We start from the raw sequence: 11868 nt of genomic DNA, 5'->3' as shown, positions 1-11868 counted from the left end.
AAGCTGTGAATAATCTTAAGTCTCCAGGAATGACTACAGGGGACATTGCTGGCATCAGCGTTCCACTTCTTAATTATTCACATACACTGCTAGAGCAAGGTCATCATCAGAACTTCAGAGACAGCTGAGAAGCAGGAGCATCAGACGGATTAATGTCTCCATATTTCAAAAAGGCCCTTTGCCTTTCATGGGGGTTTATCCCTCATTCTCTCAGCTATGACAGGCAAAATGAGCTCTCAGTTTACCCAGCCCTCAGATAAAATGAGCAAAAATGCTGTTCAACATTCACTTTATTGTTTATCAAATGTTTTCTGCGGTCAGCCATATGAGGACATTACATAGTTTTATTGTGACACCATTGCTCATTGGGAAAAATCAATTTATTCTTTAACACAAAATCAATTTTTTTCTGAAAAAGATGTGTTCCACAATTATTGGCACCCTTGTAATTAGTACTTTGTGCTCCCCTTCAAGATAACAGCTCTGAGTCATCTCTTATAATGATTGATGAGGTGGGAGAACATATATAAAGGGATCGGAGACCATTCCTCCATACATAATCTCTCCAAATCCCCAGTCCTTGCTTGTGGACTCTCCTCTTCAGCTCACCCCACAGGTTTTCAATTGGGTTGAGGTCAGGGATGGCCTTTGCAAAAGCTTGATTATGTGGTCAGCTTTCAGATTTGAAAGCATGTTTTTGATCATTGTCCTGCTGATAGATCCAACCACGACCCAATTTTAGCCTCCTGGCAGAGGCTGCCAGATTTTGATCAAAATCCCCAGGTATTTGATAGAGTCAATGATGCCATGGATCCCAGCAAGGTTCCCAGGCCCTTTGAAAGTCACAGTGATGTTTCACACTGGCGTTTGTTGCCAAAAGGCTGTATTTTTTTTCATCTAGAACCCAGTTCCAATTAAAGTTCCCTTTAGAAAACATTGAGCAAACTCCAGGTGCTAATATGTGTGGTTTGCCAGCAGATGCATTCTTCTGGCAAACCTTTGAAATAGCTTATTGCCATGGAGTTGGCATCCAATTGCAGTTTTGGAAACTTGGTGACCCTAGGATGCAACAAACGTCTGCAATTCTGCAATAATTCTGGAATCCTTGGAGAAACGTTTGCCTCTCGAACCATACTCACTGTGCATGAGGGCAGCATGTACTTGCATTCTCTCCCAGACAGGTTGAGCAAGACACCTAACCCCTAACTGCTCTGGTGAATGAGAGGCATCAATTGTAAAGTGCTTTGGATAAAAGCACTATATAAATGCAGTCCATTTACCATTTACCATTTAATGGAATTATGAAATTCCAAACAGATTCAGCTTAATTCTTAATTATTGCCCTAATAGTGGAGATGGGTATTTTAAGATGAAGTAACACTTTTTTTATTAAAACTTCAATTAATAAATCTCAATCAATGTAGTAAACTAGATAGCCATTGTAGTTATTTTCTACAATCTTCCAGATCTGCTGCCAGTGGTGGCAAGGGGAAAGAAAGGAGAGGGGGGTAGTGGAGGGAGGGGGGTAGGAGAGGAGAGGAAGGGAGAGGGTGACAGGCAGGGGGGAAGCAAGCAAATTTCAGTATACATCTTCTACTCGCATATAGTATACAATATATAGTATTTTTACACCTCTAAAGACCATGAATATAATTTGGTTATGAAGTGTCCTTTTGGAGTCTCTAAATGTCCTTTATGAAAACCTGCCAAAACACTGCTTTAAAAAAAAAAAAAAAAAAAAATCATTTTTGTTGGTACTGTTGGCAAATTTTAACCACAATTGTATTTGTCCAGTGTTGTGGCTGTAGCTCACTTGTGTTTCCAAAACAGGGTATTAATAGGGGATGATAATCATTGTCATAATGAAAATATGTACTGAAACAATGGGAAAATGATTTTTGAACAACTTACAGCATAAAACCTGAACACATTGCATCTGTAGGCTAGGATCGTAGGAGGATAGTCACACTCATGGCTTAGAAGCAAAATTTAAACAGCATTTAAGTGTATTCTTGAACTCAGAAGTGGTTTTCTTCTTTTTCTCTGCCCATTTGTGCACCAGATTTATACCTTTTTCCTGTCTGGCTTGTAGGCAGGTAACACTAGCTGACTAGCGGACACAATAACATCTGGTATCATGCATACTTTGGGTAGCCAAACAAAAACAATAGGGCAGCCCCAGAGGGTGAGAGCGTCACAGTTAGAACAACGCAAAACAAAACTGAGTCCATTTTAACAATATGATACATCTCAACATCAACTCTGATTCAACATATATATTATTTTTGTTTTTAATGCAAATTAAATGCAATGTTATGTGCCAACATTCATTAAACATTGTGTTTCATTAATTAGGCCTAAGTTAGTCATGATGCTTGAGTATGCAGGAGCCCCCATGGTTGCTCTTGAGTATTCAGGAGCCCCCATGGTTGCATCCCCAGCTAATTCCACTTCTGCCATAGAGGTCATGTAAATATATACTTTTTTTGGTCCCGTTATCTTGAGATCACAACTTATTTACCTCTTGATCTCAACATGACAAAAGTTGTTTTCTTGCAAGAATTTTCTCTACCATCTGAATGCACAGTGATTATGTGTGAAAGACTGGGGATAGCACATCATTATTCTATGAATCTAAAGATTCAAGTATTTATGCCAAATTGCTACAGACCCATCTCAGATACTATTGGAAACTTTTCAAATACTTTGAGGCTTCATTGAGAGCCTGCCTGGAGTACCAGATCTGTGGGGTTTTGTACTTCAGACCAGTTCCACTGTTCCAGGCAAACTCATTCATGCACAGTTAACATTAATGCATTTAAAACTATTCCTGTGGATAATTGGCTCTCGTCTGATCTACAGTTAATTATGAATTTTCCAGCAAATCCGCAATCCATTGTCATTATAGTCTTTGACTTAAATTGCACATTCTGGACAAAGTGAGACTTCTGGACGAGCAGAACAAAAATGCACAGTGATTGTGTGTGATAGATTGTGGATATGTGGTAGGTTATCTGGCGATCGCATTAAAACAATTTTTGTTATGTTGAGATCACAAAATAAATAAGTTGTTTTCATGAACAACAATTTGTGATATTGAGATAACCAAAGGTCAAGTGGAATAGTCATCAGTTGACATAGTATACTGTCACACTGATGTTTCAACATCAAAACAACATAGTAGTGATGCATTGCAATACATTATCTTGTACAAGGTTCTCCAATACAAAATACATAGATAAATAATTTGCACAGTTTAGAAAAAAAAAAGTCACTTAATTGGTGACCTACAGATGGGTTTGCTTGCCTGACAGAATTTTGTGGGGGTAACTCCCCATGTGTTTAGTTAAAATAGTTATTTTTATGTGTCTGGATGCCATCTGTGTGTTGGACACTTTGGGGAACACCTGCCAACCCTTTTCTTCATCAGTATGCTGCCTCGCACATCCGTACATTTGTTTTTTTGTTTGCTTGTTTGTGTGCATTTTAATTCCACCAAAACCATTCAACTAAAGAAATAAACAAGAAACAATGGTGCCAGCCAAAAGGCCTGGAGGCAGTGCTGGCCTAGTCCTACATGGACATCTTCCTCTCAGCCGGTAAGAAGGGTGGACTGTCTTGGAATGTGTCACATTTCGTTTCTGGTTTCTTTTGCTTGGTTTATACACACCTTTTACACCACACAACATAGGCTAGGTTAGGGTCATCTAGCTTTAATCATAGGTCTGACTTTCATATTATAGTTAGGCAGCTAAATGGCTGGCCAGGTTTACTCGGCACCTGTAGATTTGTAGCTCGTAACAATATGTAGATTAATAAAATGCCTAAACCCTGCGTAGCTTTTGGGCTGGCTTCTGACTGAAAAATGCCACTCCAGGGCTGGGCACTGTTTGAATGAATAATGTATCCACATGGAGATGGCAGAGCATTTTTTGATATCCAGCTATCCAGCAAAGGAACATCCCACATTAATTATATTAATATTTCAGAGCTACCTTAGATGAAATCAATGCCTAAAATGGTTAATTAACATCTATTTAAGATTGCCTTTTACTTCTGCTCACTACCAGACTTACTATATTTTTGAGTATGACAGTGGACCTTCAATTCATATAGTTGTTTCGTTCCAGCAAAATTCTCATTTTATTTTTAAGTGATTAGACACCTTTTCAAAACCATTCAAGTGTAATCTGATTGCTGTTCACCTAATCCTTCATCATAATTCATTTCAGTGAAATTTCACTTTGGGCCCATCCAAGAATGTTGTAAGTGTCATATGACATGTCAACTGATGACTATGTCACAACATAAAGGATGTTATCAATTTGACATTGAAACTGACATGAAGACCATTTATGACAGTTGACACCAAGTGGAAGAGACATTTATGAATGGTCATGTATGTTTATGTCAGGTGTCAATTAGTGCATATGTATGCCTCATGCATACCCCCTTCAAATACAGTTTTACGCATTTTTCATACATTCAAAAAAGTATACGTAATTTTTGATGTATTACTATTATGTATTAGGCCTACCTCTGTATATTTTTATCTTGATAATATACTTTGCAATGTATTTCATATTTTTTGGTATGGGGTAGACAATGACCATCAGCACAGAATGGGTCTTGCTGTCATAATTATTGTTTTATTTATTTATTTTCTTTCAAATGGAACCAGCTGTGTCCTTGAACCAGCTGTGCTAGAGAACGCGGTTTGTCGGCTGAATTTTAAGCAGACAAGAGAGGGCACCGGCCAGTGCCACTGCTCTGCTCCCTGATCTCTGCTGAATTTCAATTCCTGCTGATGATGGCAAACCCCAGCCTTGGTTCTTTTCTGGAAGGATTGGAAGTGACCGTGACTGCTAGCCTCTCGGCGCGGCAATCAGTGGACTGCCAAGTACTCTCACACAGACAACTTCAGGTTCTGTGAGGTGAGAAAGTGAAGTGTGCACATAGAATTTATTTGTTTATCTTATATATTTATCCTTTTGAGAACCTAGGCTTACAGTGCAACCTCCCTGTAAGAACATATTACAAGACGTATATTCATAGAAGCTGGGTGCATTCAGATTACTGGATTGAATGATTTTGTGAGAAGGACATGTTTTCATAAATTGCTGGCTTGCTTTAAGATGATAATATCAGTGAAAATCTTTGCTTCTAATTAACTCACCTTTTAACAAAATATAGTATGTAACTGGTTATTTTGCCTTGGGGAAATGCAAGCATCATAACCTTTGTGTAATTTTGAGTTGACCTGTCTTTTTGGAGTATTTGACTTGCACCAGGAATCAAGTAAAATTTAGTTTGTTGTTTATATTGACAGTTGAAAAAACCTTACCTATAATTTCCATCTGAAATTGAAATGGCCTCCTGTTGATGTCAGTTACATGTGGGAAATTGCAGTGCCCGCATGGATGCTGGCCTATGATCCCCAGAGGCCATCCAGACTTGAAATTTTGTTGTTTGCTGATGTACATTGACAAATTTAACAAGGAGGCTTGCATTCTTACTGAAGCAACAAGAACCTTTTGAGACCTGAAAAAAAAAAATGTAAACCCATAACACCTATGAGGCCATTGTAGTAAACCTACATTAGTAATTTAGACTAATTTAGAGTACACTGACAGCAGCAACGCCATAAAATCCCAAATCATCCTATATACTATTCTTTAACCTTGTAACTGGGAATTTTTTTTTGTTCAACATGTGTATAAATGTTTTGGCTTTCCCATTACAGAAAGCTTGGTGGAGCTGGGTATGTGTGCTCTTTTTTTCTAGGGAACAGGCTGAAATTTACAGAAAAATGCTGAAACACAGTGAGCTTACCTTAGTGTCACCTCTCTTCACCCTCGAGCCATGGAAGTTTGGCTCTGCTGATTCAGACTGAGTTTTCCCCAAGGGATGATCCCCTCACTTTTGGGAGATGGCCTTGCTTGAGCGAGGCTTTATAAAGGTTCAGGGAAACAAGGCTTCTCGAAACAAAAAACCTTTCCGGGTTGTCAAAGGATGAAGATTAATGCCTACGCCAATTCTCTGGTGGGGTCTTAGCTCCTGAGTCTTGCCCTCGCTTGCACATTTGTATATGGGCCCCAGTCTTCCCTTGTGTTCACATGTTGCTTGGTTGCATGTTGCAGGCCTTCGGATATTCAGTTACTTCAAACACATTCAAAGTGTGGCAACAATGCAGCTGTTCAATGTGCATTCTCTAAAATCTGTCACAACCCTTGCACTGGAAGGAGTGGGATGTGCTTGATCTGTGGTTTAAAAAAATGGAAGGTTCCCTTTCCAAGAATGAAACAAGTGTTCTCAGGAGAATATGAACAATGTGGTACCCAGCTGGTGCTTTCTTCCTTGACACTATCCCTCCTACACACGTACAGGAACATGTTATACATCTTATACATGTCCCACAGCAATGCTACACCAAGCCAGTGTAAACACATATGATCCGATGCTACATATTGTATCATGAACCATTATAATGACATTTTCCAGCATTTGTGCTTTTATTTCTTCTGTTCCTCAGAAGTTGGCATCGCCATAATATTGTTTCTTAGGAGGGATTAGGGCCTGCATCCAATCAGTTGTGCTTAACTTTGACTTCCATTAAACAAAAATTATTTTTTCATTTTTATCCCTGATTGGGATGGCAGGTATGCCATCCCGCCAAGTTACGCCTTGGCGGGGGCATGCCCCCATACCTATACAGCACCGAGAGTTTGGCACTTTTCAGGGTTCCCCACAGAAATAACCACAACAGCCACAGACACTCAGCCCTTAAAAACATTAAATTCTGTACATTCTGACCCCATTTCAACAAACAGAACTCATAAACAACTTCACATGTCCACACAATAAAGCCCCAAACTAAGGGGATTTTGCGTTTTCTCCTTCTTCTTCTCTTTCTTCTTCTCATTCTTATTTTTCCTGCCGCCTTTCCCACTAACAACATGTCTCCCCATTGGACATTTCACTGACACCAGCCAAATCTTCACCTACACGACCCAATCAAAAACGCGCATACACACGCAAAATACCGATACCTTTCTACTCTGAAACATTTGCAGGGTAAATAGCTAGTCCGCCTGTGGCCTAGTGGGCAAGGTTACAGTCTTGAGAACACGGGGTCGTAGGTTCAAGCCCAGCTTGGAACACGTTTCTTTAACCTGCTTCAACCCTCACTAATAATTGTCTACTACTTATCAATTATTGCTTTTGCACCATATCTACCTGCCGTTCACCGTTCAGTTATTAACCAGCTACAATATTGCTAAGCCATATGGATTCAACGGGAGCTAATCTGTGTTTACTGGCCTGTGATCTTTAAAACCACCGGCAGGTTTGCTAATGATATTGCATAGCTATGGCATGGTGCTGCACTAACGAAGTCACAGACTGGTAAACCTCCGGTTTAAGGCTTGAATCACGACTCGCCCTCAGGCAGACCATTTCCTCTTTTATACAAACGTTTTCTTACGGTTATATTTCCTTTACCAAAACTCACTCACGGCCACCCATATGCATTTCATGACGGCAAATGTATTCCTTTTATTAAAAAGTTACACCAGTTCACCGCTGTGCCATTTCTACGAACTATATTTCTTCACTTGGCTACCGTACAAAACCTTCTTATCAGCAAACGCCACGTTTGTACATTCATGTTACCTCGCCCTGTTTTCTATCTAGCCACATAGGCTACAAACAACTACGTATGTATGTTCTGCAACTCCGCAGTCTAAACAGCTAGTCTGCCCGTGGCCTAGTGGGCAAGGTTACAGTCTTGGGAACATGGGGTCTTCGGTTCAAACCCAGCTAGGAACACGTTTCCTTAACCTGCTTCGACCCTCACAAATTATTGTCTACTACTTATCAATTATTGCTTTTGCACCATATCTACCCGCCGTTCACCGTTCAGTTATTAACCGGCTACAATATTGCTAAGCCATATGCATTATGACTTACCGTCTGTACGTTCAGTTATTAACCGGCTACAATATTGCTAAGCCATATGGATTCAACGGGAGCTCTTCTGTGCTTACTGGCCTGTGTTCTTTTTTAAAACCACCGGCAGGTTTGCTAATGATATTTCACTCACTGCATAGCTACGGCATGGTGCTGCACTAACGAAGTCACGGGCTGGTAAACCTCCGGTTGAAAGCTTGAATCCCGACTCGCCCTCAGGCAGATCATTTCCTCTTTTACACTAACATTTTCTTACGCTTACATTTGCTTTACCAAAACTCACTCACGGCCACCCATATGCATTTCATGACGCAAATGTATTCCTTTTATTAAAAAGTTACACCAGTTCACCACTGTGCCATTTCCACTAACTATATTTCTTCACTTGGCTACCGTACAAAACCTTCATATCAGCAAACGCCACGTTTCTACATTCATGTTACCTCGCCCTGTTCTCTATCTAGCCACATAGGCTACAAACAATTACTACGTCTGTACGTTCTGCAACTCCGCATTAAAACATTACATCTAAAATCATGATTCACTCATAAGTATAACTACTAGCACTGAACATGAGAAAAACACATTTGTGCGATAGATTGCACACGTTATTTAACCCTCCACTTCAACAACGAACATTAAATACAGACTGTTATATGTACCGTTTGATAAGGAAACTAAGCTCGCTCATGGTCACTTCATTTACTTCGCACTATAGTCTGTGATCATGTCAACCTTCACCTACATGCCCATTCTGCTAAAAAAAAAACATGTTGTTTCAACTACGTAATTTCATCATTTCGCCTAATTTATCTCACACTTGTTATTTTCTCATATGCAAAGCCTGCTGGGATATATGCGTCTGCTCCTATTCTCCACTATCAACTTTTCCGGTTCTAGCTTAACAAAACAGCAAAGAGGATTCCTGCCTGCAGATAAGCCTATCAAAATGCCTTATAAACCTTACAAACACTAAAAGTGCATCTTCACGAAATAACAGACAACGGAGCAGGACAGAAGGGTACACAAGTTGCGACCTAGGCAGCTCTAATTCTACGGGCTTGCTGATTCTTTTGTCAATCAAGGCTCGTTGGATGCCCGTCAAATCCGTGAGTAGCCTACATAGCTACACCCTGCCATATTTAACCTTTTCTGATGCGTTTACAATTACGCCACCGCACCATTTGTCACAGCCACTGTTTTACATATATAGCAAACCGAAACTGCTAAACGTACACGCTCTTCAGACTGTACAAATTCACACAATGATAGCCATAATTCACAACCGTTTCTTACAGGGTCACTTCGCATTTCTCACTCTCGTAATAAAACGCTTTGCAAAAAGAAATGATATCTCATAAAAAACACGTTTTCAACGTACAAAAATGCCAAGTTACTCAAAAGTATTGATATCAAAATGACGCCAAGTTACGGTACTACAAACAATATAGGCTATCTTGCCTCACCGAAATTTAATAACATGTATTCCAAAGCAATGCTACCCAGTATTTCCTCAATTCTTTAAAGTCACTTGGCCCTGTGTTTTGTAACCTTACCATATTACAATGTCATGCAAACGTTGTGTCAGATCAAAGTGTCAAATATTTCGTATTGCCTCATTGAACACATGGAAATTCATGTAGAAAACTGCTGGTCAGTCACTACAGGAAGCATATTTCTCCAGAAAACATATGTTTATACTTGCTTCTGAACTGAATTTGACTAAATGTACAAGTGATTGTATATTTGCAACATACAATAAATACATGTAAAATACATATTGTACATACATACATAGAGAACTTCTTTATCCCCATGGGGACATTTCTCTCGCAGCATGTTACATTCACATTTACGAACAGACATTTATACCAAGAAACATACAATCATTCACACAACAGAAAGGCTGGCCACCAAAATACATACATACCAATACAAATTGGACATATAGATGCCTTTTCAATCAATCATGACTGTGAGAAAGCCATCCACACATATGTTTGGCCTGTCCATGTACTGCACACTTATATACACACAGGGCCAAGTGACTTTAAAGAATTGAGGAAATACTGGGTAGCATTGCTTTGGAATACATGTTATTAAATTTCGGTGAGGCAAGATAGCCTATATTGTTTGTAGTACCGTAACTTGGCGTCATTTTGATATCAATACTTTTGAGTAACTTGGCATTTTTGTACGTTGAAAACGTGTTTTTTATGAGATATTATTTACTGTAAAAGACCCCCAAACACAAACACATACACACACATGCATGCGCGCACGCACACACACACACACACACACACACAGATTGAGATTTGAGATCTCCCTCGTGTGTAAATTCTCTGTGTGTAACGCAGTGAGGAGCAGTCTGGATAAAGCTGTAGTTTCATTCTCAGACCTCTGTCCTCTCTGCACAGCTGCAGAGAAGATGTAGACTCACCTCCATCTTTTGGTAAATTCTCCATAGGGTACACACACTGTGTTTTCGTTGGTGATTGTGTGTACACATCTTTCAAACAGAACCCTTCTTGGGACTGAAAAATAGAACTCAAAGTCAGCATCTTTAAACTGCAACAGCTGTGTGTATATGGAGGATGTAGTTAGACAAGGACCATTGGAAAATATTAAGTCACTCTTTCCCGTAGAACAAAGTTGTTATTAAGTTTATCTGAAGTGTTACGAAGGCCTTATATATGGACATATTATATGAATCATACATTATGATCACTTGTACATTAATACTTTATGATGGGTAGTAGTCCTGCAAATGTTTTTGTTGGAATACTGATAGTATGACTGGTTGGTCCATTCAAGAGGTTTTAAAAATTATTTTGCTTGGGGGGAATGCTGCAGTGCGTGAGTTATGGTACAGTAGGCAGTGTGGCGTAGTGGTTAACATTTGATTACAGTGTGCGGCACTGCCATTGTAGTCTTGATATCTAAACTGCATTGCTTCTGTAAACTTTCCACCATATAAAGGAAACAGGAACTCTAAGCTATGTCAGCAATCGTAGCGTTAGACTTAGAGAATATACATACTGCAGATTTGTACAAAGATTATTTTGGCCAATTGTAATGAAAATAGCCAGGTAGGTGACATATACCACCAAATATATCCCCTGAAATATCATCAATATGCTCCAAGCAAGTACAGGTTCGATGATCCAAGACATATACTTGTGTATTATATTAATAATGTTCTTCGGTGATTGTGTCTGTTAATGTTATTCTGTTAATTAAGCATTGACTGCACTTGCATGCAGGCTAACTATCTGCTATTAGCCGATATGACCTCGGCTGGAAAAACGCTCTCTGAGTGTTGTTTCAGTCTAGCTATGTTAATGTATTGGGATAAACAGGGGTTAAAGCATCCCAGGATAAACAAACATGTAACTTTAATTGAAATGATACCTTCATTTAATGTCATAAAGGGTATTGTGGTAAATAATGATCATGCTTGCCAAAGACCACACACATTATGTAGGTTTTGTCAAGCAGGAATTATGTGGGCTTTATTGCACAATCACAGATTTAATGAGAGACATAAACATTGTACATAAAACTTGTGCATTTAAAGCTTTTATCTCAAAAGCATGTATACACGTACCTCTCTTTAGCCATTGAAATGATACTGCTTGTAAATTGTGCCTCTTGTACCAATGAACATTATGTATTTGGATCCAGCTGCAAAATACCTTTCTCGTAAGAGTAACCGAACTAACCATTAAAGTAATTAGTGACTATTTTTCAAAAAGGGTAACTTGATTATCGCAATTGAGAAGTACTTTGTAGGGAGTTCTTTTGTTTTTGTAAGGATTCAAGATCTAATATTCTTGGCATGATGCCCACATGCTAGAAGATACACACTTATGAGCTCGATTACATTTTGACTCCTAC

The sequence above is a fragment of the Anguilla anguilla genome, chromosome 6 (genome assembly GCF_013347855.1).
Source record: "Anguilla anguilla isolate fAngAng1 chromosome 6, fAngAng1.pri, whole genome shotgun sequence".
In the NCBI taxonomy this organism is placed as follows: Eukaryota; Metazoa; Chordata; class Actinopteri; order Anguilliformes; family Anguillidae; genus Anguilla; species Anguilla anguilla.
The sequence above is the reverse complement of the archived record's forward strand: the minus strand, read 5'-3'. Positions refer to the sequence as shown.